Source organism: Scylla paramamosain, chromosome 14, assembly GCF_035594125.1.
Source record: "Scylla paramamosain isolate STU-SP2022 chromosome 14, ASM3559412v1, whole genome shotgun sequence".
Classification (NCBI taxonomy): domain Eukaryota; kingdom Metazoa; phylum Arthropoda; class Malacostraca; order Decapoda; family Portunidae; genus Scylla; species Scylla paramamosain.
This window is the reverse complement of record NC_087164.1, coordinates 17,897,423-17,923,544: the sequence shown is the minus strand read 5'-3', so window position 1 is coordinate 17,923,544 and position 26,122 is coordinate 17,897,423. Positions and strand designations below refer to the sequence as shown.

Sequence of the window (26,122 nt, the reverse complement as noted above, 5' to 3'; positions counted from 1 at the left end):
GCAGCAGGCAGATAGATAGTTAAGAACCCACACACACACACACACACACACACACACACACACACACACACACACACACACACACATTTAGACGGGGAAGATAACTAGACAGACAGATAGACACAAACAGATCAACAAACAAACAGACAGAGGTACAGAGACAGACAGATACACAGACACATACGGACAGACATATAGATATACAGAGATGGTAGCGTTGTCATGGCAACGTTCTGGACCTCAGCCGCGATGACAGGAATTTAGTTAGTAGTGTGTGTGTGTGTGTGTGTGTGTGTGTGTGTGTGTGTGTGTGTGTGTGTGTGTGTGTGTATAACATTACCTATCTACTTTTCGCATCTCTTTTGTCTGATCTTTTGTCTACCTATTTCTCTACTTGTCTGTCAGTCTCTCTATCTGTCTATCTCTCTGTCTATCTCTGTATCAGTCTACATGCTCCTTTTTGTCTGTTTGCCTGTCTGCTTGTCTGTGTGTGTTCTATCTATTTATCTATCGATCTTTCTCTCTGTTCATCTCTGTCTGTCTGTCTGTCAAGCTGTCATTCTGTCAATCTCTCTCTCTCTCTCTCTCTCTCTCTCTCTCTCTCTCTCTCTCTCTCTCTCTCTCTCTCTCTCTCTCTCTCTCTCTCTCTCTCTCTCTCTCTCTCTCTCTCTCTCTCTCTCTTTGAAATTCGTTTGTGGCTTCCTATATTAAAGGATTTCCGTAAATGTGGCAGTGTGCAGTTTCGTATATGGCACACAACACTGATTACAAACGTGTTTCATGTTTTCACCACTCTCTTTTTCCCTCACCATACTATAAAGTCATGAGTGTGATGGAGAAGCTATAGTGCAGGCCAAGTAATAGTGTAGTCATTGTGTTGGGTATAAGTTATTTTCTTTTCTTTTCTCTTTTTTTCTTTTTTTTCGTGAGTCGTCTTTTTGTGTATTTTTTTTATAATTATGTGATTTTTTTTTTTGCCGAGGTATGAAATTTTGAAGTGTATTTTGTAAGATACGTTGGAATCTATACTGTTTTGAATAATGTATCTCTCTCTCTCTCTCTCTCTCTCTCTCTCTCTCTCTCTCTCTCTCTCTCTCTCTCTCTCTCTCTCTCTCTCTCTCTCTCTCTCTCTCTCTCTCTCTCTCTCTCTCTCAAATTTACTTTGTAATAAATAAATATATCTATTTTTCTTAAGTATTTAACATTCAGGACACACACACACACACACACACACACACACACACACACACACACACACACACACACACACACACACACACACACACACACACACACACACACACACACACACACACACACACACACACACACACACACACACACACACACACAGAGAGAGAGAGAGAGAGAGAGAGAGAGAGAGAGAGAGAGAGAGAGAGAGAGAGAGAGAGAGAGAGAGAGAAAGAGAGAGAGAGAGGTACCAACATATCATAGGTAACACTTTACAGCTCTAAGCAGCTTTACTTTTCCCTCTCCACACTGCTGCAGTCCAATACATCGCTTCCCCCCCACATGCACGATAAATCCTTGTTTTTATCAGTGATTTGTGTTTTATTACCATTCTCACCCTCTCCTCTGCTTAGACTTTTGTCGCTCGTATCCGTGGCCTGTGTTCTTGCTTGCTGGGTGTTGTTTCCCTTCGCTCTCCCTTCCCGCCCTGCCTTGCCAGCTTCATGTATAAAAGGGTTTTTGTTAGAAATGGAATTTCTCTTTTCTGTTCTCTTTTTGTGTGTGTGTGTGTGTGTGCTTATATGCTGAGAACACGATTTTTTTTTTGTTTGTTTGTTTTTTTGTTGTGCTTTCTGTGTTTATTTACCGTTCAATTTTCTTATTTTATTGTGTTAGTTTATTGGTTTGATACACGATTTCCTACTCTGCTGTGTTTGTTTAAGTGTTGACAGTCCCGCTGGAGACCGTGAGCGTGCAAGATTTACAGGTTTGGGTGCGGAGAGACGCCCACTTGTGTGTGAATGAGTTCATGCTGCGTGCAGAGGTAGAGTTATATGTGTAATTTTTGTCTCTTTTTTAAGCCTGCGCAAACATTATTCAGGAGAGAGGCTTAGACTCCCGCAAAGAAGAGTAACACGTTTCCCAGAAGCATTAAAGAAGAGATCACACAGTTTTACCCTCAGAGGCGGTGTTCAGTGTTCGGTATTCAACGCTCACCAACAAACTAACATACCAGCTGATGCACACTGTAAGGCTCTGTCATTACACGTGGACACGAGAAATAATTCACGCATTTCATCGTTCAGCGTTGTACAGGAAGGTGTCAGCATTTCTCTGTAACTTAGTGGCCACCCAGATAACTAACAAACCAACTAATGCAAAGAGTAAAGCTGTGTCACTCACTACACGTGGAATCAAGAAATGATACATCCTCTTCGTTGTTCACTTTTGTACTGAAACATGTTACCATTTCTCCGTAACTCATATGGAATTCTATAAATACAATCTATAATATACGAACATGTCTTCATCATACACTCATGGAATCCAGCGTAACCTTTAGAGCTCGTTATTACATATTAAAAATCCTTTATTTACCGCGGAAAACTATTATTATTAAAATGATATTCACTTGCTTCGTTCATATTTTGTGTAAGAAATAGTTGTAAAAGTTTTAGATCCTCTTATGTGATGCCACGGCGGCCGCTGATGCCGGTAACAAAGTGGAGCAGTGACCTGCGGCGAGATGAACACTCCCACTGGTCTGAGCGCCTTATGGGGACGGACGCCTGCACTCCACAAAGATTATTCGTTACGTTCGTCTGGTCAAAGTACTTAAATATACACACGGGGGATGCTGAAATATACACACGGGGATTGCTGGCGTGTACCTAAAGTTCCTTCACGTAAATCTTACCCGCCCCGATCCCTTCGTGAACATTCTACCCTCGTGATTTTCAAATAAATAAAAAAAAAAAAGAAAGAAAGAAATAGTTCTCCTTACGATCATTTTTTTTTTCTTTTATGTAGGAAGGACACTGGCCAAGGGCAACAAAAATCTAATAAAAAAAAAATGCCCACTGAAATGCCAGTCCCATAAAAGGGTCAAAGCAGTGGTCAAAAATTGATGAATAAGTGTCTTGAAACCTCCCTCTTGAAGGAATTCAAGTCATAGGAAGGTGGAAATACAGAAGCAGGCAGGGAGTTCCAGAGTTTACCAGAGAAAGGGATGAATGATTGAGAATACTGGTTAACTCTTGCGTTAGAGAGGTGGACAGAATAGGGGTGAGAGAAAGAAGAAAGTAGTTGGGTTTAGGAAGGGGGATAAAAACCCAGGGAGGAGTTAGGATTCTTTTAATCTCTAACGTTTCGGCTGAATAGCCATCCTCAGAGAGACTGATTTACATGAGTGAAAACACACTATTTATAACAACATACAAAATTTTCTCATTTGACATTCGTACAGAGTATTGCCATCCTGGCGTGTACCTCACCTAATTTTATTTTCCTAGTCAGGTGGCATTGTCCGCCTACGTGACGAGCCTTTACTGGGGATTTTCCTTGTACCTGACCTGAGGGCCAATCTGGCGGAATTACCCGCCCACCTGATTAAACCTTCTCTGTGGTTAATGACTCCCCTAGTTGTTATGAGGGCTGCCTCTATAGCTTTTCTCATTCTTTTCTTCAATCCAACTTTAATTTCTTTAGCCTCTTCCCATTTTGGTAGGTGTTTACATTTTTCTATGTGCAATACAAGGGAGTTTGATGTGTTGTGTTTTAAAACATCTCTCCTAGGCTCTGTTATTCTTGTTTTAAGTCCCCTGTCTGTTTCTCCTATGTATTGCTTTGTAGAACCTTTGCATGGTATGCTGTACACTACGCTGTTATTATTAACAAGTCCGGTCTTTTTAGTCCTCGTTAGCTCACCAATTTTCTCTCCCGCTAATGTTGCTATTTTTAATCCTGTTTTATACAAATATTTATTAATTATGGAAGCCTTGTCCGAATTTGGCTGTTCAACCGAAACGTTAGAGATTAAAAGAATCCTAACTCCTCCCTGGGTTTTTATCCCCCTTCCTAAACCCAACTACTTGTCAACATGAACAATTCACAAAAGAAGAAAGTCTTGTGCAGCGAGGCCGCGGAAGGAGGGGAGGCATGCAGTTAGCAAGATCAGAAGAGCAGTTAGCGTGAAAATAGCGGTAGAAGACAGCTAGATATGCAACATTGCGGCGGTGAGAGAGAGGCTGAAGATTGTCAGTTAGAGGAGAGGAGTTGATGAGACGAATGATTGTGAGAATGATTGTGGATAAATAAATAGATAGATATTTGAAAAGTAATTCCCTTTTACAGTGTACTGTAGTGTACGCGTGTACCTGGAGAACTTACACATTTGGTGAAACTGGAAAAAAAAAAAAGACGTATTATATGAGGAATCATTCTGGGTATATGAATAAATAAATAAATAAATAAATCCCTTTATGATAATTTATTTTAGCTTACGTTAGAGAACTTATATGACGGAAGATTCAAGGTAAAATTTTATGAAGAAACCTGCGTAGATGCAATTTACAAAGAAGTCATGCAGGTGTTGGTGAATCGCCGCGCCAGGTAATATTGTGCCTCAGTGTGCCATGATTATACTGTAGTGTCTGTTCTCTTCAGGTGGTGCGTCCATGTGTGGCGGAACGCGTGTACCTGGAGAACTTACTTATGAAAGATAGGTAAATATAAACACAGTATTCTTCGGTCATTACACCAAGAGTAACATTCCTTTAACACGAGTTTCCGTTCACTAATGTACTTTTCTTTCTATAAACTGTATTTTTTTTTTATTTCATGTAGTATTATTGACTTATTTACGTATTCATTTTTTTGTTTATTTTATTATTTTTATCTTACATTATTTTTTTCCCTTGTCTTTATTAAGTAATACAATCGAAAAGCCAGTTAACCAAGGACCAATGTATTCTCTGGTGGTCGAATGTAGGACAGCCCCTCCCCTTCCTGATTTACTTCCCCTTGAACATCTTCCTTCCCCTCCTGGGCATTTCCCCCTTCAGGCAACACTCCCCTCCCACTCCATTAACTTGATCTAACATAAACCATAAATAGCATTGGTTTCAAATAGAGTTTCATCATAATACGGTGCTATCAAACCCAGGGTGAAGTGACCACATAGGAAAATGTACATGTATGTAGGTAGGAATCTGTCATAAGGGGGAAATATCAGGAGGAAATGACTAAAGAGAAATGTCATGAGGAAAAATTTCTAGAGGGGAAAATGTCGAGGGATTCATCATAGGGAGGAATGTGATAGGCGGAAATTTCAAGGAGATATCTATCATAGGGAGAAAATGTCGAGAGAAACAAACGCTAGAGGGGAAATGTCGTGAGGGAATCTATCATGGGAGAAATGTTGAACGGGAAAATGTCTAGAAAGGAAAGTGGATAATGGGAGGTGGAATATGTCACGTCGAGAAACACCATGGAGGGGAAATGTCCAGAGGGGAATATGAGCGCTCATCGTGGGAGATTACCTGGTGCTGGCGCCTCACCTTTCCCCACTCACTGTAAGGAAGCTCACCCACTCATGCACTGTGTTCCTGATTCTATCTCTTTTTATCTGTATTTTCATAATTATTCATTCATTTGCATTTGTTTCTTTGTTTTAATACATGAGACGTTGAATTTAGCAGACTTTAGGTTCACATGCTCGTGGTCCTTTTGTTCATACACCATCATGTACAGTACAAGCTTCCGCAGCACCATTACTGTTGCACTGCTTTGTTCATGTGAAGAGAAAATATCATATAAACTTAAAACAATATTTAATCTGATTATCTTGCTGAACCCAGAAGAGATGAAGCTGAAAGAGCAGAAACAAGTAATATTATTTCCCAGCCATCTAGAAAAATGTTGAGAATGGATTATACTCGTATATCCAGTTACCTCTTGGGGACGGATACTGCATCAACAGACCGGAAACAATATATAGAACTGTAAAACAAAAGATCACAATCTGTAACAAGAAAGGGATACAATAAATGAAAAACTGACAGATTAGTATTTCGTCAACTCTTGTGTTTTGCAAATCCTCGAAAGATTGTCAGAAATTTTCTTATAGTTGTATGTTACATAAGTAATGGTCGAAGTGACATGTGAAATTCTTAACCCTTCTCCTTTGGTCATCCTTTGTTAACATGCAGAACATTCTAAAAACTAATGTTGTATGGACATAAATAAAAGGAGAATTGCCTTTCCACAAGAACATAAGAAAATAAGGAAAGCTGCAAGAAGCCATCAGGCCTACACGTGGCAGTCCTTGTATGAAACGTACCTACCTATTCCCACCTATCATCCCCATCCATAAATTTGTCTAATCATCTTTTAGAGTTCCCATAAATTTGTCTAATCATCTTTTAAAGCTCCCTAATGACATAGAGATTTATTTAACCCTTTAACTGTTAATGCCACTTGCAGTATTCTTTTATTTAATTTACACGAGGCAGTCTTACTGGGCAGAAATTAAACTACAGGCAGTTCAAAGGTTTGCTAATTATTTGAGCACCACCCTTGCTGTGGGCGTTCCTTCGAAATTATAATTTAGATATGCACAAGCCCATAGTACATAAACCCCATAGTACAAAAATAAAAGTTCTAAAAAGCTGTAAGTGATTATGAGGAAAAAAAAATCATCTAGCAGTAAAAATAGATAAAAAAAAAAATATTCCTAATTTCCTTGAATGTACACTCTTTACTAATAAACTCCGACATCTGCTTTCATACACCAGTGCATTCAGTTGTTTTCATACAATAACTACATAATCATAGCATACAAGATGGCCAATTTGTACTTAATGGAACAGCGCTCCTCCTGATTTACGAGACAACTATTAGACGTCTTCCAGCGTGTGAAAACCCCTGGTGCTCGAACAATAATAAGATTCGTGGAAGTGGAGCCAATTTTCTACGGCGGCACCTTGGTATCAGCTTTTGTATCGTCCTGTTGTCTTGTCCGCGCCGTGTTTGCCCAAGTGTGGCTCAAAGTTTTACCGAGTGACAGCAACAACAGCGCCACCAATGACACTGCAACGACGACGACGACATTAAAACCAGAACTATTATTTTCACTACTATTGCTGCTACTACTACTGCCACTGCCTACTGCTGCTACTACTACTACTACTACTACTACCGCTGCTGCTGCTGCTGTTGTTGCTGCTACAAACACTACTACTACCTTTTCGAACTGCAGTTTGAGTCCATAACAGAGAGAGAGAGAGAGAGAGAGAGAGAGAGAGAGAGAGAGAGAGAGAGAGAGAGAGAGTGGCAATAACTTGTTCCGTCCCCTCCTCGTCTCTTCGCCTCATGGTAGGTAGGCAGATCTGTGGGATGGGTCCGCACTGGTGTCTGTTAGCGAGACGAGTATATCCCCCACACATACTGCTACTGTCTGTCCTTCATATGGTTCAGCTGACGTGTTTGTGTGTGTTCCTGCCGCTACTGCCTTTGTGCTCACGCCGCCTCACCGCCTCAGCCTCACACACACACACACACACACACACACACACACACACACACACACACACACATACACACACACACAGTCCATTTCCCCTCACATGGCCGCCCCATCCCACACACGAGCCTCGTTATAACTAAGCTTATTATCTAGTCGAACAGGATAGTGGATGAACGAGTGTAAGAGGATTTAACGAAGGTAAACGAGGATGCACATGGGAGAAGTGGAAAAGGGAAAGAGGGTGAAGAGCCATAAAGAAGAGGGGACCAACTTGAGGGAGAGTAGAGTAGAACAGAGAGAGAGAGAGAGAGAGAGAGAGAGAGAGAGAGAGAGAGAGAGAGAGAGAGAGAGAGAGAGTTGTTTTACTTATGTTCACTCTTCCGTTTCGTTACTTACATCTTTAAGAATTTTTTCCATAGAGTAAGGAGAAGAACGAGGCACGTTTCCCACACACACACACACACACACACACACACACACACACACACACACACACACACACACACACACACACACACACACACACACACACACACACACACACACACACACACACACACACACACACACACACACACACACACACACACACACACACACACACACACACACACACACGATGAGGTAGTAGGCACCTGCCGAAACGATAATTACTCTCAGTAAGGTCTAAAGCACTGGATCAGGGGATGCTGTGAACTTATTAAATCCAGCTGTGACCTCATTGAACGTTTCCCTTTGTGTCTCACAATACAATGGGGCAGTCACAGCCTGCCCTCACACAAAACTACAAGCACCTAATTATACACACCACCCTTCACGCAAAATTCAAAATTATCATAGCGACTCCTACACCACCCCCATCTCCTGCACCAGTCCCCATCTGAGGAGGAAACCACAGATGTCTTCAGGTCAGATTGCTCTTCTGGTATTGACCCTAAGTGTCTGACACTCCCCTCAACTTTTTCTTCACTAACTTATGCAACATTCGCGGTCTTAGATCTAATTTTCAATCTGTAGGACACCACCTCTCCTCTACTAAACCTCATCTTTTCCTCACTAAAACACAGGTGTCTGAGGCAACTGACAGTAGCTCCTTTTCTGTTCCCTCCTACTTTCTCTATCCTCATTTTGAATTCAAAGCTGGATGTTGCGTTTATGTGCGCAACGATTTAACCTGCTCTCGTGCCCCTCTCTTGAATCTTCAGAGTTTTTCACCATCTGGCTACGACTACAGAGTCACTCTCAAACAAAATTTATCTGTGCTGTATACCTCTCACCTCATTCCTCTGAGTATAAGAAATGCTTGACTACTTAACTTCCAAAGTGGAGCACATTCTAACTCTTCCCTTTTGCTGAGATCTCCATTTTTGGAAACTTCAATATTTACCACCAGCTTTGGCTTTTCTCTCCCTTCACTGACCATCCTGGTGAACTGGCCTTCAGCTTTGCTATCCTCCACGATCTAGAGCAATTGGTGCAACACCCTACTCGTATTCCTGACCGTCTTGGAGATACGCCCAACATTTTAGACGTTTACCTAACCTCTAATTCTTCTGCTTATGCTGTTACCCTCTCTTCTCCGTTAGGCTCCTCCGATTACAATCGCTTGTCCTATCGCTCCAGTCCCTCCTCAGGAACCCCCTAAGCGGAGGTGCCTCTGGCGTTTTGTCCCTGCTAGTTGGGGGGACATAAGGAGGTGTTTTGCTGATTTTCCTTAGAATGACTACTGCTTCCGTGACAGAGACCCGTCTCTGTGTGCCTAGCGCATAACAGAGGTGATAGTGTCTGGCATGGAGGCGTACATTCCTCACTCTTTTTCTTGACCTAACCCTTCCAAACCTTTGTTTAACACAGTCTGTTCTCGTGCTATACATGATAGAGAGGTGGCCCACAAAAGGTACTTGAGCCTTCCATCGCCAGAATCTCATGCATTTTATATTTCTGCCCGGAACCAAGCCAAGTCTGTTCTCCAACTAGCCAAAAACTCCTTCATTAATAGAAAGTGTCAAAATCTTTCAAGATCTAACTCCCATCGTGACTTCTGGCATCTAGCCAAAAACATCTCCAATAACTTTGCTTCTTCTTCTTTCCCTCCTTTATTTCAACCAGATAGCACCACTGCTATCACATCTATCTCTAAAAGCTGAACTCTTTGTTCAAACCTTTGCTAAAAACTCTACTTGGACGATTCAGGGCTTGTTCCTCCCTCTCCTCCACCCTCTGACTATTTCATGCTACCTATTAAAATTCTTCGCAATGATGTTTTCCATGTCCTCGCTGACCTAAACCCTCGGAAGGCTTATGGACCTGATGGTGTCCCTCCTACTGTTCTCCGAAACTGTGCCTTCGTGCTTGCACCTTGCCTAATCAAACTCTTTCAGCTCTGTCTGTCAACATCTACCTTTCCTTCTTGCTGGAAGTTTGCCTACATTCAGCCTGTTCCTAAAAAGGGTGACCGTTCTAATCCTTTCAAACTACCGTCCTATTGCTTTAATTTCCTGCCTATTTAAAGTTTTTGAATTTATCCTTAACAGGAAGATTCTTAAACATCTATCACTTCACAACGTCCTATCTGATCGCCAGTATGGGTTCTGTCAAGGCCACTCTACTGGTGATCTTCTGGCTTTCCTTACTGAGTTTTGGTCATCCTCTTTTAGAGATTTTGGTGAAACTTTTGCTGTTACCTTGGACATATCAAAAGCTTTTGATAGAGTCTGGCACAAAGCTTTGATTTCCAAAATACCCTCCTACGGCTTCTATCCTTCTCTCTCTAACTTCATCTCAAGTTTCCTTTCCAACCGTTATGTTACTGCTGTGGTAGACGGTCACTGTTCTTCTCCTAAATCTATTAACAGTGGTGTTCCTCAGGGTTCTGTCATGTCACCCACTCATCCTATTATTCATCAATGATCTTCTAAACCAAACTTTTTGTCTTATCCACTCCTACGCTGATGATACCACCCTGCACTGTTCCACGCCTTTTCATAGACTGTCACCCCTTCAGAAATTAAACAGTTCACTCAGGGAAACCACAGAACGCCTGACTTATGACCTCTCTAAAATTTCTGATTGGGGCAGAGCAAACTTGGTATTGTTCAATGCCTCAAAAACTCAATTCCTCCATCTATCAACTCGACACAACTTTCCAGACAACTCTCTCCTCTTCTATGACACTCAACTGTCCCCCTCTTCTACACTGAACATCCTCGGTTTGTCCTTTTCTTATAATCTAAACTGGAAACTTCACAACTCATCTGTAGCTAAAACAGCTTCTATGAAGTTAGGTATTCTGAGACGTCTCCGCCAGTTTTTCTCACCCCTACCCCCACCCTCCAGCTGCTAACTCTGTACAAGGGCCTTATCCATCCATGTATGGAGTATGCTTCACATGTTGTTGAGGGGAGGGGGGGCGGTTTCCACTCATACCGCTCTTTTAGACAAGGTGAAATTAAAAGCTTTTCGTCTCATCAACTCCTCTCCTCTAACCGACTGTCTTCACCCTCTTTCTCATCGCCACAGTGTTGCATCTCTAGCTATCTTCTACCCCTATTTTCATGCTAACTGCTCTTCTGCCTCCCCTCCTCCCACGGCCTCGCTGCACAAGACTTTTTTCTTTCTCTTACCCCTCTTCTGTCTACCTCTCTACTGCAAGAGTTAACCGCTATTCTCACTCAGTCATCCCTTTCTCTGGTAAATCTGGAACACCTTACCTGCTTCTGTATTTCCACCTTCCTATGACTTGAACTCCTTCAAGAGGGAGGTTTCAAGACACTTATCCTTCAATTTTTGACTACCGCTTCGGACCCTATTCGGGGACCGGATCTCTAGGATTTTTTTTTCTTTATTAGATTTTTGTTGTCTTTGGCCGGTGCCCTTCCTACATAAACACACACACACACACACACACACACACACACACACACACACACACACACACACACACACACACACACACACATACACATTTCATTGCAGCCTTAATCTCCTCTCCTTTCATTAAGCTTACGGGGGACACTTAACACGGGATTACAACATGGCGGTGGGGTGTTGCACATACCTGCGTATACACTGTCTATAAATAACACCTGCTTTAATGAATCCAGTATTAATCCGCCCGCCTGAACCAATGTGCGAGTATCCTCCTGCCCTCCCGCGTGATAAACGGCATTAGTTACCCTCGCACGGTACCTTTCCAGATCCAAACTTGCGGTATTGAGGTAGCAGAGATTAACCGTCTTACTCCTTGACAAGTTTTTCTTTCTATAAGTAACTGCTACTTTTAAACACCTATTTCTGCATTACGGTCCTTTATATTAGATTAGGTTGGGTCTTGTTTATTAGAAGAGAAGAGATTAAATTTATGTTCTCGCTTTTTCCTTCTTGTGAGTTTATGCAAACCATTTTATTTATTTTCATAGTGTGTCTGTGTGTCCAAGCCAATAATTTTTACGAAGTCCTCAGCGCTGACAAAGGACAGCCATAATAGTGAAAGGTTAAAAGCCTCCTTCCATCCTTCTTTTTCCTACACCCTGCGCTGATATTCATACCGTCTTAGTGTAACATTTATCACCATCATTTGCTTTTCATTTTGGTCCTCGTGCTCTTGGAAGCTTTGTACTTCCATTCATCATTGCATTCATCTTATTTTTCAACGGTACATAAGTCACATGAAAAATAGTTGACTGTCTAATCATACGTCTATATTTTATTGTCTCGTCAGTAGAGAGAGAGAGAGAGAGAGAGAGAGAGAGAGAGAGAGAGAGAGAGAGAGAGAGAGAGAGAGAGAGAGAGAGAGAGAGAGAAACACACACACACACACACACACACACACACACACACACACACACACACACACACACACACACACACACACACCTAAACAAAGAAACAGTCCCAGGGGAGAAATCAGTCTGCTGTCGTGTGCCATTCAAGCAGCGTTCAAGGAATCGTGCAGGAGGTTCCCGTGCCGAGTGTGTGGCGGCAGAGGTTGAGGGGACGTGACTCGGGTAGCGATCCCTCATGCCTGGTAATGTCTTAAGCTGGCCTCCTCTTGTTTTCCTGCCCGGGGGAATGTTAAGGTGCACAGCAGAGGGAGTTTGTATCGAGGTGAAGATATGTCTTTTGTCTTAGAATGTGAAAGTAATGGTGTTTGTCGTTCTCTCGTTGTTTTCTTAATGTTTTCGTAATTTTTTTTATTAATGTTTGTTAGTTCTAGAAGAAAATTTGTGACGCAATGAAAGTTTGTCTTATTTCGATATTTGACTTTACATAATCCTGTCTGTCTGTTGTTTTCCAGCTATTTTCTTAACTAGTCTTTTTTTTTTCTTACTGCTTCTTATTTTTAGGTTAAATGAAAGGAAAACAGTTTACGACGTGATAAAGACTTGTCTATAGTCTTCAAATTTGTCGATTATCATGTCTGCTTGTTGCTCTCAAGTTACTTTTAATATTTTTCATACTAATCTTTATTGTTAAATTGTACGAGAGAAATTAAAAGTTGAGGACGAAATATACACTTGTCTCTTATCTGGAAATCTGTAGATAATCCTGTGTGTCCATCATTTTCTAGTCGTGTTTCCTTACTGTGGAATCTATGGTCTTAAAATAACAGTAATGCCACGAACAGAAAGACTGAAATAGAAGTGTATTTGATTATCGCCATTTCACTGTGGCAATAGACGTAAATATGACTGAGCTATGGAACACACACACACACACACACACACACAAAGAGAGAGAGAGAGAGAGAGAGAGATAATAGGTCTTTAAGAACCTAATTTTGCAAGGAAGATTTGGTGCAACCGTACGCCATATTAGCCCCTCTGTGTGTGTGTGTGTGTGTGTGTGTGTGTGTGTGTGTGTGTGTGTGTGTGTGCGGGCGCCAAGGTGACGTGCTTCGCGGAAAGGAGTCGCGTCACAAGTGGTGGACGTAACCCTCATCTATCATAACGGGTCGCTATGCAAACACAACTGCAATATATTTTCAAGTTTTATCCGAACTTCGATGGTGAGGAGCGTGATCAGCATACTGTAGTACCTGTCGCCGTGCCGCCACCTGGTGCAGCTCCAGGCCACTCACTCCCTGTCACACGCTCCCTAAATGACTGGCTTCCATTACTATCATCTTCCTGTTCGTCTTCCATCCGTATTCTTAATTTTTATTACTTTCAGTACGTATTATTGTTATTACCTCTATTTTTGTTATTTTGTCTTGGTCATCTTTCTTCTTTCCGATTCGTCGTATTTTCTTTTTATAGAAGAGTTGACAGGGCGTGGCAACAGGTGCGGAATAAATTGGCGTGTCTACTGTGGCGAGAGATAAGAGGTACTACTTCGTGAAGAGGATTTAGTGCGGAAGTCAGTTTCATTCGTGAGCTGTCTAATATTTTCCTCTCTATTAAGTCAGTCAGTTCCACAGGAAATGTAAATTGTTTGAATCTACAAGTATTATTATTCTCCTGAAATGACTCTGTGGAAATGACAAGGTTTGCGGTCTGTGATGAGCATTCGTGAAGGTAAGGCAGTGCTCTGGTTTTCTAAATTGTCAAAGGAATAGTTGCAAGAATATTCAGGTATACACCTGACGCCTCGGCCACACAACACCGGACAGGACGGACACAAGTGTAAGAGCCTGAGAGACCACTGGAGGCTATTCGTCGTCTCACCTCCACCTCCTCTCTAACCGCTCGCGTGGTGCCTCAGTGACATGTTGGAGCAGCTCAGTCTGCTTTGTGTATGCGAGCTGTGTGTCTGTATTCACACACCACCACAAATACGTCAGACATGAACAGTGTCTAGATCTCACCAGAACAATACATCAGAAATGTCACTGTGTTGGACACCAATTAAGGTGATAACTCTGAAATGAAATGTATTAATAATACTTCCACTTTCTTTTGATCTCTAATGATAATCATGTCTGTCGTCTAGGAAGAATATTTATATGTATTATCTTACTCACTCGGACACGTTTTCTCACTTTGTTTCACTCTGATATCAAAATTCTTTACAATGATGTTTTCTGCATCTGTCGTGGTGTTTTCCTCAGAACACCCATGGTCAAGATGGAGACCTTCTTTACCACCGACGATAACCGTACCTCTGTGCTCACGCCACGCCTGTACACACTTTCCGCAATAAAACCTATGCATATGTGATCCTGTGGTTACTGCACAAATGAACTGCGTCTTTTAGATTCTACCACACTCTCGCTATCAGTTTTCTCTTGACTCTGGAATGCAATTCGTGGGTTTTCAACGAGATGTACGTGGATCATAAGATTATTACACAAATTTGTTGTCTGAAATCACCATCCAGCGTCATGATTGACCTTCATTTCAATTACCATATTCACTCAATATTTTCTGTAAGTCACGTGTATTTCACCAAATGCCACAAACTTACACCTTGCCTTGCCATGATCCTCCCTCTCGTTATAGTGTGGGACGCCTTGTGGGAAAACGCTTAAGTGGGGCGTAATAATGTATACTGAATTTGTGTATTTAGATTGTTTAAGGTTACTGAAACAGAATAAGTGCCATTAGCAGCCGAGGGAATAAGAAGAGATACTTTTTAAGATAATTTCACTATATGCTCTTCCTTACTCCAGCTTTCCACTTGTATATTTATGTACGATGAATATGCCATCTTTATGTCAGAAATGCAGAGTATCACAACATACAGTCATGGTTAGCAGTGGAGTAACCTAACGTACTTATTTTCATTGTGTTTGTGGTACTTTTCCTTGATTCTTATCTGCTGCAAATCTTTCAGTTGTCTTGCTTTGTGAAGAGATTGCCAGGAGGAGGTTGAGGGAGAAGGTAAACACAGTGGGGTGCAGCAGTATTGGACCTCTGATGCTGAATCTCTGCTTTCCATTTCCTTTAATAATATCGCGTCTCGTTTCCCATTATTAGATAGCAATGCAGAATTAACTGACATTCAGGGCAATTATTATGTATGCAGAGAAGGGAGACTAATATATTGTAGCTGAAACTATCTTTACATTATGACTACTGCATTGAGGCTTGCTGCAGATGACCTTGAACAGACGGACAGACGGCAATGCAGAAAGTTACAGAAAGTTAGGGAAAGGAGATTTTTTTTCCTGTATTTTTTTGTCCTGTATTGAAATGAAGGAGACTGGTGCTAAAGACATGACTGTAGAGTAAGAAATTAAATATAGTCACTAGGTCATTTATATTTAACACCTTCGATAGCTCAGTTGGTAGAGCGGTGGACTGTAGTTGGTTCGGAAGCAGACATCCATAGGTCACTGGTTCGAATCCGGTTCGAAGGATAACTATTTTTCAGGACCTGCCTTGTGTCTGTAAATGAAATGGCCTTATAGAGTCTCCATATCTTTTTGGTCTCTTGTGTAATATGTGTCTTTTCTTCTTAATTTTAAGTTGAAATTACGACTAATAAGTAAAGATTGGTGCGTTCGTGAGGGTGGGTGTCTCTGTATAATGCGCATAGCACCATAAAATGCAGCAGAAATGAGGTAACGATGAGCCGTCAGGGATGAGGTGGGGTATTACAGAGGTACTAATAATTTCTTAACGATGGGAAGACCAGAGAAATAGGATTGTGTGTTGTGATAGAGGTCTAGTTTGTCGAAGAATGTAAGAGAGAGAGAGAGAGAGAGAGAGAGAGAGAGAGAGAGAGAGAGAGAGAGAGAAACAAGCATACGAATCAAAACAGAGAACCAGATCCAAACAAACAATCAGAATCGACGGACGGAATGACAAACATAGTGACAGACGGACAGACGGACGGGCGGAAGACAGAGAGACAGATAGAGACAGATCACTGCACCGTATAGAGAGGGAGGAAATGGATGATGGGGCAAGAGACGGTGTTTACAGAGAGATCACACCAGATAATGACATTTGCATAAAACAACATCAATTCTCTTTTTTATTTCACACTTTGCATCACAGATTGGATTACGGAGGGAGCAAGGGAGGCAGAGAGAGTGAGAGTGAGAGTGAGAGCGAGAGAGAGAAAAAGAGAGAGACGGCAGACAGGCACCGGGAATGAAGAAAATGTTGCTTCAAAACAAACTAACGAAACGGGAGGGAAAAATTTGACTAGCGCAGCAAACCTTTTTATTTTATTTTAACCAGAAAGAAGAAAAAAAAATATATATAGAAATCCAGGCATATTTTAACAACCACACACACACACACACACACACACACACACACACACACACACACACACACACACACACACAAATAATAAAAAAAAAATAAAATATATATATATATATATATATATATATATATATATATATATATATATATATATATATATATATATATATATATATATATATATATATATATATCCTCTCCTTCTCTGAACTACAACAAACTGAAAATAAATACGCACTGAAACACAAGGGTATTCTTTACCTTTAAACCTAAAATACTCTTCTAAATCGCAAATTACCCGATAAGTGAATCAGTCAGTAGTGAGGCGGAGGGACCAAGCGAATGAGGCACCAGGAGCAGCGGATTGAGTGAGGGGGGATAATAATAACCAGCCAGATGCATAATTGGTCGGCACCGCAGCGAACACGGCACCACCATGTAACAGCTGCAGCAGGGTAGTGACAGCCGGGGATTACGGCATGAGAGGGGAAGTACTGGAGTGGGATGACAGTAGAGTGGGCAATGAGTATGACAACATCAGGAGGACAAGAGTAAAGTGAGTTAGTGTGGATGCAGAAGGGTGCTGAACGTGGTGGTGGTGTTGGTGGTGGTGGTGGTGCAGTGCTACCTTGTAAGAGCTGCAGGAGTGGAGTGTGCGGCGGATGCAGTGAGGGACGGGAGAGTGTACAGTATAGTGGGTTAGGAACTAAGTGATAGAGTCAGAAGAGGAAGGTATATAGGGCTTTAGTAGCGTAATAGGGTTAAAATGGGTGACTATATAAGATGTTAGGAACAGAGTATCGGGGTCGAGAGTGGGGAATATATCCGTAAGACTTAATTAAAGGAAGAAGTACAATTGATAAAAAGTGAAGTAAACAGAAATTTAGGAGCGAAAAAGAAGAAATGAAAGCCAAATGTACATAGGACTGTAGAAATAGAATAGGTCAGTCGAAAGGGGAAAGTAAACACGACTTTCAGGAATGGAATAGCAGAATAGAGAGCAATAACAGAGTAATAGAAAAGGGAACTGCGTAGGACACTTGGAATGGAATAGATTACTCAAAAGGGGAATACATATGGGTAGGAGGTTAGAGAGCTAGGACCAAAATATTTTACTCATGATAGCGTATACTAGGATGTCTTTGAAACGTGATTGCTGAACTAAGAGTGTGAAAAAGTGATTGGATAAATAAATACCAAGAACAAGGAATAGGAGTAATAGTTAATAACATTGTGACCGGGTAGTGGAGTGTCATGGGAACGAAATGATTGATGTTACTAAGAAAGTGAAACAGTTATTATTTAGACGGATGGTTAAGATTAGCAGTGGGAATGAGACTGAATAGCAATGCTTCTATGTAAATTCAACCCATGTAAATTCCACACACGAAGACTCCTCCTTGATAGTCTAAACGGAAACGAGTCAAACCATGATGAATTTCTTCCGAATAACCTAACCTAACATAGCGTAAGGATATTTATGTACGTGAGATATTCAACAGCGCAACTTTACACAGAGGAAACTTACGGTATACGAGTAATTAAAACAATGAACCAACTGAGCAACAACAAATCAAAGACGAGTAAAAGTAATATAACCCAGGAACAGACGGTAACAATAGTGGAGTGGGTTAGGGTGGGGACAGTGAGTGCAGAACAAACAAACGGAGTGGATGAGCAGCGGAGTGGGAGTAATTTAAAGGCGCGGTTCATTAGTTATAAGTTTCCAACGGACTAGAAACCTCACTGTTATAAATATTGACGTTAATGAGATGCATTTTATTTCCGGGTTTCTTTTGTTTTCCCTTTTTTCCATTTTCGCCAGATTCGCTTTCACCGTTTAAAAGAGAAGAGTGGAGGAGAGGGGAAGTGTGTGTGTGTGTGTGTGTGTGTGTGTGTGTGTGTGTGTGTGTGTGTGTGTGTGTGTGTGTGTGTGTGTGTGTGTGTGTGTGTGTGTTTCTTTTATCCCTTAGATGTTTTCTTTTACTGAGAGAGAGAGAGAGAGAGAGAGAGAGAGAGAGAGATAACCAGAATACCTTAGAATACAAATCACTCACCAAATATAAAGAAACGGAAAATAGTACCCTATATTGAAAAAGAAAACAGGGAAGGCCAGTCATTATTTTAACTCATAAATTTGCATTCATCTCAATACCACAGGCGACTCACGGACCCAAATGCCCACTCAGCCAGCCCACTCCCTTCCCTCTTCACACCACTCGGCCACTCCACTCGTACAACTCTATCATGCCGCTCAATCTTTCTCGCCACTCCACCAACACTCCCCTGTCCCTCCCAAAACCACTCCACTCGCTCCCCTTCTCCCTCCCATCACTCCACTTTCTCTTTCCCGTTCAGCTATCCACTCCTGCTCATCCACTCCTCCCCATCATCAGCCACCTATCCACACCCCTTCCCGCCGCCCGTCACCGTCCTCCAAGTCTCCCCACACGCAAGATAAAACTATGATAATAACGTGTGCCGCGTTATGCAAACCAATTTACACGAATTAAGCGCTCCAGCCAACCATCACGAAGTCATACGAATTCGGACCGGCTCCTCTATCGTCGTTCATTTGCATGGGAATGAGCTCGTCAGGCGTGAGACAAATCCATATTGACAGTCGGTACCTCTGTCAAGGGATATTACCGAACAAAAATCATGCATGTTTTATATTAGTTGAATTTTGTGAAAACTATTTTGTTTCCATTACGGTTTACTTTTGTTCGTCGCTTCCCTTGAAAGGTTTGAAGGGAAGGGTAAGTGTGAAATAGTGTGTGTGTGTGTGTGTGTGTGTGTGTGTGTGTGTGTGTGTGTGTGTGTGTGTGTGTGTGTGTGTGTGTGTGTGTGTATATATATATATATATATATATATATATATATATATATATATATATATATATATATATATATATATATATATATATATATATATATATTCACGGCTGTTATTTTTTTATCAGCGTTATTGCATTTAATCGCGAGTTTATTCTGATAGAGGAGAACTAAAGGCTTTTCAGAGGCGCCACGTCGGCCAGCACCAGGTGAGGCTTCATCCAAGGGTTGTCTTATTCGAATATTACTTTAATAATGGCTACTTTAGATTCGCAAGTATTTCAACATTTTCCAGCAACAGTGATATCTGGCGGTCTAGTCAAGAAGTGTACGAGTATGTAACAGCTGGAAGTCCTTCCTTGTTGTTAATAGTCACATTTGTTCATTAGTCAAGGTGTTATGACCACACCCTCGCAACACCTTCCAACATTTACTCTAGCCTTGTTTTGTGTCACTGTGTTGTGTGTGTTCTTTGGTGTCACTTTTGAATATAAAAGTTTTGGGAACACCTTTGTATTTCCGAAGAATCAGTAACACAGCAGAGAAACACCAAACAAGAAAGACACACACTTCAAAACTGCATGTTGCTTTTCTGGATAACCGATGCACAGCTGGATATATTCATACGGAGCAAAGGTTGCATTGATGTAGTTCTATTAACAGGGGGACTTGAAGTGGTACGTAATTCTCGGCGGAAGGAAATGGATACTACAGTCAATCTCTCTTTACTCTCAGAATTATTTAGCATTTCATTACCTACATCTGGAACACAAAAATGTACAACACAAAGCTTGGCATTTTAAAGATGCGGAGACAAGTATACACAATAACTTAAGCACATGTAAAGAAATCTCTCCATGGACTCCCCGTTATGTACAATAAAGTTGATTAAAACACATTCTTCCGGCAGATATTCAAACAGGGAACTGCATTTCGTTGAGGTTGCCTTCGAGCGCTCGCGCTGTGTGTGTGTGTGTGTGTGTGTGTGTGTGTGTGTGTGTGTGTGTGTGTGTGTGTGTGTGTGTGTAGAAGACGCGGCTAAAGTATTGCTATTAATCGTTGTTTCGGGAAATTAACCTTCGCAATACATCACGCATATTTCAGCGTTTGGTGTTGCTCGATACCATCACAAACACACACACAAACAAAAAAAAAACTCGTGTACATTGCCATTTCGTATTGTTAATGGCGCCCACCGCGGCACGGCAGCGCTACATTTCTGTCAGGAAATGGTTCTTTGAAATTTGCGAGAGCAACACGTTAAATCTGTATTTTATATTAATTCTAGTCTGCTTAAACTTACTCGCCGTGTCTGCACGATCGGCATAATAATTTCGGCGAACTAGGTTTTCAATCAGAGACAAAATTACATAATTACAAATTTGGTCTAGTTTATTGGGCGTTGACATAATCCAGGCATCCTCTCGGGGCGCTTTGTGTCCCCGCCCGCCAAGCCTTATCGACACGTGCTGCCTCGCTGGAAAAAAAAGTAAATAATAAGGATAATGATGGAAATTAAGAGTGGAAAATAAAAGGTGTGCCGGCTGCCCCACCATTAGCGAGCCTCGGCCATAACGCTGAGCTCTAAAACTCGCCGTATTTGCTTTATCACGTTGGACTAATACAATGTCGTGCTCCCCTCCCCGGGGCGGCGCCGTCTCCCGCCCCAACAGCTATGAGTGAATATGTTGACAGATGATGTGTTTATATATGTGTGGTAATTTATGATGGGTAGGCGTATATATATAGCCTGGGGTACAAAAGTCATACAAACATACGAGGTAATTTGCAAATGTTTATGTGTATGGAGTTTGCATGAGTCAATGCATATTTATATCCTGAATGTACACAGTGATATTTTTTTGTTGTTATTTTCTAAATATTGACGTAGATGAGTCGAGGGCAGAAGGTGTGGCTTTATTTTTCGTCATTGTTAGTGTGGCCGGTGGATTTTATGCCACGCCGGTGTGAGCGTTGTCATTGTTGTAGTTGTTCGCGGTGCTGACTTTGATATTGTCGCGGTTTTGCCGATAGGAAGAAAACCTGATGAGCAAAGAAAATACATGTCTGTAATAATTAGTTTTTGCTCCTCTCTGTTCATAAGCGTGTTTAGTAGTGTTACCGTGTTGTTGTTGTTGTTGTTGTTGTTGTTGTTGTTGTTGTTGTTGTTGTTGTTGTTGACTTCATATTTGTTGATCAGAAGAAAACTTCATAATTAAAGAAAGTCATCATTAAAAAATCATAATTATTTTCCTTCTTTCCATTTTATCATCATTGTGGTTGCTGTAATCGTCATCGCCCAAGTTTCCCTGATCAGGAGACCATTTTCAGTTTCTTTATAGTGAAGCAACCACGCCAAGACCAGACCCCACGCCTGTCACGAGAGCAATAACGGAGCACCTATACCCCAGCCCGTCCATTCATCCATCCACCCATCCACCCACTAGCTCGTCTGTCCGTCGCCCTCGCCCCGTCATAAATACTCCATTGTAAGATACATGAATCCAATTAATTCGTGGCACAGCAAACCGGTCCCTTCTCTTTATTACGTTGGAGCAATTCACTTCCCTTCTCCTCACCTCACTCCACTTCCCTCTCACTTCTCACCCCTGTCGCATATTTTATATCTGACGATCGTGCAGGGGTGAGGGGACAGAGTGGCGTGGGGGAAGGAGAGGGTTGAGTGCCCCCTCCTGCCGTCCCTCATTCCTGTGTATCGTTGGCATCACGGCCAGGAAAAGATGAACCCTAGCTGGTGGTCTGCATCCCTCTGACTTTAATTTACCAGCTTCTCGCTTCCCTGCTTGACTCCTGCCTGCTTGTCTCCCTGCCTGCTTGCTGGTTGGCCTGCGTGGGTCTTTAGAAGGCTTGTGTCTGTTTGTTTGTGTGTGTGTGTGTGTGTGTGTGTGTGTGTGTGTGTGTGTGTGTGTGTGTGTGTGTGTGTGTGTGTGTCTTTGCATGCTTGTCAGTGTTTGTCTGTTCATATTATTTACCAGAAGGAGAATAATAAAACACAAATAAGAATGAAAAAAAAAGATAAACAGCATGACTTCAGACGCACATATGTACGTACACAGATGGCCGCCGCAGTCTGCTAATATTTGTGCTGGTGAAAGCCATGATGAGCACGTGAAACATGAAAGCGGCGAGAGCGAAAAAGGAGGGCAAAAAAATAATAATCACGCACCCAGAAATGGAAAAATGCGAATGACACCCAGATTTTCCATCACTCACGTGGGAGGCAATGACGCAGACTGGCTCTTTGGTACTGTGTTTGACTCTCCTCCTTATAGTTGCGAGTTCGATCCTGACTCATATGATCATTTTTCATTAGAGAGAGAGAGAGAGAGAGAACGTTCTTTCTATGGTACCCAGCATGCGGTGAAATAAAAAAAAAAAACGAAAGGTGCAAAACTATAGCAGCCTGAGGAAAGAGAACGTATCAATGGAATTTTTTTTTTTTTTTTTTTTGACTACGAATATTGAGAAAGTTAAGGAAGTAAGAAAGTGATCTATAAGTTTGGACAGATGAGAGAGAAAAGAAAAAGAAGGAACAAAACAAAGAAGAAAAACACACACACACACACACACACACACACACACACACACACACATACACACACACACACACACACACACACCTTGGAGTCAGTGTGGTCTGTCGCTTTTTTCTAGGGTCAGGTGGATGGTCACGATGCAAGGATGACCTTTATGAGGAGCACAAAACTGGAAGCTTTAATAGATGTGAAAGAATAAATATGTATATGCTTTATAAGAAAATGTGGCATTTCAGATATCATTACTGTAACTGCTAACGTTTTATTGTGCATTCATTTTATTTATCTTTTTTTTCAGAGTATGTTTAAAGGATATATTTTTCTCTCTCTCTCTCTCTCTCTCTCTCTCTCTCTCTCTCTCTCTCTCTCTCTCTCTCTCTCTCTCTCTCTCTCTCTCTCTCTCTCTCTCTCTCTCTCTCTCTCTCTCTCTCTCTCTCTCACCCGCTTCCGCATCAACGAAGCCACACTGCTATTTCTTAAATCCACAACCAAAGACGTAACGGGAAAGAAGAGAGGAGATTAATTATGGAAGACAAAGACGAAGCACCCGGATCAGCTCGACTAGACCTCTTTTACCAGTAGCATAGTCACCTCTTGTAGGCTGTTCCTGTCAGTTTCTCACACCTTTAGTTTACCATCTCATTTATCACGCAAAATACAAAGGAGATGAATGCAATGGTATCTCCGTGGGAATGCCTGGTGGGGTGTTTGGTTGAATACATGATACATCACCTGCTCTCGTCTTATGTCAAAGTACTTGGTTTATTAGGTGAATGCAATGGTCTCTGAAGGAAGCTGGGATAAGACTGGAGGGACACGGTGGGACAACATGGGGGAAAAAAAGGTGAAAGTTATCAATTATGTTAAACTGTCAATACAACCTTTAGTCTTCTACCTGCCATTCTCTTGTGTCACTCTCCATCCCTTCCCAGAATCTTCCATACTTACATTATATCGAAATTCATCAGTGATTCTCGTACCTTTCCATACTTTCATTGTCATCCTACACCCACTGTTCTCATACATTACTATCTATTTATTCCTATACCGTTCCATACCCACATTGTTTCATTCTATACCCACTATATATTCATGTAATACCAATCATACCCTGCCATACCCGTTCATTTCCCTACCATGTCGTGGCTGTCCTTTCCCTAACCCCATCACATCCCTAAATATACCATCCAAAAACCTCTGCAATCCACACCCTTCCATCCTCACACCCACTATCGTAACCTATTCATTCGCCACCCCTGCTATCCTCCACACCCCTACAGATCTGGCATTCCCAAATCTATATCCCCTCTCTGCCACCCACACCGCCTGAACTAATCCCTCCACGGACCACATAACCACATCCCTCCCAGCACTGCATTGATACCCGCCCCTCCAACGCAGCACATCAGTTACAAGCATCAGTAAGCTTAGCAAATCTACAGGTGATAAAAAAATATTTGGATGGAAACTGAATACAGCCCCCCCCCAAAAAAAAAAAAAAAGAAGGAACAGGAATATGAGAGTATAATGAGTAGGGTTTGGTTTTATGTTTAAGAATGAAGAATATGTAAAGATGTGAAAGGGAATGAGTCTCGATAATATTGTTGATAAAAAAAAATGTGGATAAAAACCTGAGTCAATATAAAAGAAGAAAAAGATAACGCCAACGTAAAGCACCTCGTCGTGACCCTCGTGATAGACGCGGGAGAAATAAACCATATAAGTATGCATCGTACTGACAGGTATCCACAGGAGTTTGCATGACATTTGAAAACCTTGATCTTTATGGGCGAAAAGTATAGTGTTACACGTCAGTAACTGAAAAGGTAAAAGATCTACTGCTATAAAGTTCGAGGGTTGCATTAGTGCTCTGGTTCATCCACGTGTCTGTTTTGACCTCAAAGAAAGAAAAGAAAAAAAGTAAAATATTTTCTACCAGTGGCAATGTGACTTCATTCCCAAATTTCTTTATCTTTTGAAATTATGTACAAAAATCGATTACATTACTGAGACAAATGATAGATATTCTTTTACTATACGAATAGATAGGAGATGGAAAGCTTGCCAGATGTATGCTTCGTTGAAGAGATGCCATTCATGTATTTTGATGTCAGGAAAGAAAGAAAATGGGTAATATGACGTGAACGACACTAACAGAGTGGGAGTGTATTTAAGAGAAAAGCTAGAATATTATGTTGCAAAGAAGGACTCTCTCTCTCTCTCTCTCTCTCTCTCTCTCTCTCTCTCTCTCTCTCTCTCTCTCTCTCTCTCTCTCTCTCTCTCTCTCTCTCCCCCTTTTTCCTCTTGGACGTACATACCTGCTTCCTTTTAGCCCTCTGTCCCTCCTCCACCCATTTCTCAGGTGAGTGTCGTGGGCAGGTGACCCGCTCCCAGCCCCCTTCCTGCCATTCCCGCCCTCCCTTCCTTTCTCCTTCGGGTGTTGCCCTATTGCAAAGAGCTTTATTGTGGCCCAGCTTGTTGGAGAGAGAGAGCGAGCGAGCTAGCGAGAGAGAGAGAGAGAGAGAGAGAGAGAGAGAGAGAGAGAGAGAGAGAGAGAGAGAGAGAGAGAGAGAGAGGCAGGTATAGATCATATCGCGTTACGCTGCGTATTGTGGTGGCGATCTGTCAGCTTTTCCCGAGAGGCGTGGAGGCAAAGATGCGAGGGAATGCAGGTAAATGTACAGCATGTATGTGGACGCCTTGTTCCGGTTACCCACCTTTAACGGGGATGTCTGGCGGGTACACACGCTGATACAGATATGTCGTCGCACTGATTGGGAGACGTGCAAACAAAGAGGCGGCAGAGAGACAGAACGAAACTGCTAAAATATACAAAACACCCACGAGCTTCGAAGTGCTTATCTCTCTCTCTCTCTCTCTCTCTCTCTCTCTCTCTCTCTCTCTCTCTCTCTCTCTCTCTCTCTCTCTCTCTCTCTCTCTCTCTCTCTCTCTCTCTCTCTCTCTCTCTCTCTCTCTCTTTTCCCATCCCTTCTCATCCCTTCCCATCACCCATCTCCGCACCTTTATCCCTTCCCTCCTCCACCTAGGCGTGTCTTCCGTACGGTATCATCCTCTCA

The 26,122-nt window shown here is 41.9% G+C and overlaps 1 protein-coding gene and 1 non-coding gene across 2 annotated transcripts in view; one reads left to right on the top strand and one right to left on the bottom strand.

The window, feature by feature from the left end:
• LOC135107130 (uncharacterized) overlaps nucleotides 1-26,122 on the bottom strand; it is a 143,103-nt gene that overhangs the window by 84,053 nt on the left and 32,928 nt on the right. The window lies entirely within an intron of this gene.
• On the top strand, nucleotides 15,705-15,794 carry Trnay-gua (transfer RNA tyrosine (anticodon GUA)). Its single transcript is given in 2 exon segments — nucleotides 15,705-15,741; nucleotides 15,759-15,794. It is a non-coding gene; the product is annotated as a tRNA-Tyr (tRNA).